The 1,118-nt window shown below is 42.6% G+C and overlaps 1 protein-coding gene across 1 annotated transcript in view; it reads left to right on the top strand.

Annotated features, from left to right (window-relative positions):
* Positions 1–939: 939 nt before the first annotated feature.
* LOC101851197 (virulence metalloprotease) overlaps positions 940–1,118 on the top strand; it is a gene marked incomplete in the record, with an annotated part of 16,994 nt that continues 16,815 nt past the window's right edge. Inside the window, 1 exon segment of the mRNA XM_013083655.2 lies at positions 940–992.

Here is a 1,118-nt window from a genome sequence, read left to right as displayed (position 1 = left end):
AGAGAGAGAGAGAGAGAGAGATGGCTCCTGTTGGTGTGATAGCATAAGCCTGGCACTGATATCTCCTGACCCACCCAGGAGAAGCGTGACGTTAACTATACATATTATTGTAAATGTAAATTTTTACGTCCTCGTAGATACTATTTAAATAGTTCACGAGGCAGGCTGTTGGGCTAACCAGTGCTGAAATGGACACAACAATCCAGCAGAAAGACGGGGATACTCGATAAATAAAAACAAAAACAAAACAAAATAAAACAACTCAACAAGGGACTCTTTTGCAAGCGACGGTGAAGAGCGTAACCGTTATACCACATACGCCACTGGACTGCTTAGTTTAGGTTCATGAATGATTATACCCCCCCCCAACCGCTCACTCCGATTATGGAGGCTAATGTGTGGCGCTCACAGCGCAATAAGAAACATCCAGCATTTCTGAAGTGCATTTGAATATGAACTAACTCATCCATGGACTGCAGTAATTTGTGTGGAAAGGGAACAACAATAGAATAAATCTTGAATCCTCCACAAACAAAGATCACTGCGTAGATTAGTCCCAACAGCAGCTGTGTCTTATCAGGGGAAACGCATGAGTTATGACAGCATACTTGCGCTTCTAAGCCAAAATATTGTTATAGATGAGAATGGAATATACTTTATGGTCCCATGCCTAACACAAAGAGATAATAATGTAAACGGCTGGAGCTTAGAAGACTATTTGCGCACATCATACTTCTTGCGGTAACAATTGGGCGCAAAACGACACAAACAGTCAACTGTCACATATTTCTGGAGATCTTAGACCTCTTTATCGTTATAGATCTCCTGCCCCAAAGAGGAACAATAGAAGTGCAGCGCTGTTAATAAACAACGGCTTAATTCCGCTGGGATGGATTTCTCACCGCCACGACTGCCTTGCCCTCTGGGTTCGGGGTATATATAAGGCTGTGAAAACATCTCCAGGCCATGATCCTGTCTTCCATTCTCCTCACGTAAGTTTCAATGGAGCGCTGAAGTCGTCTTCTTCATCGTCGTCATTGTTGTCGTCATCATAATCAGTATGATTTTGATTGCCGCTTCTTCTTCTTCTTCTTCTTCTTCTTCTTCTTCTTCTTCTT

The sequence above is a fragment of the Aplysia californica genome, unplaced genomic scaffold, assembly GCF_000002075.1.
Source record: "Aplysia californica isolate F4 #8 unplaced genomic scaffold, AplCal3.0 scaffold00247, whole genome shotgun sequence".
NCBI lineage: Eukaryota > Metazoa > Mollusca > Gastropoda > Aplysiida > Aplysiidae > Aplysia > Aplysia californica.
The sequence above is the reverse complement of the archived record's forward strand: the minus strand, read 5'-3'. Positions and strand labels throughout refer to the sequence as shown.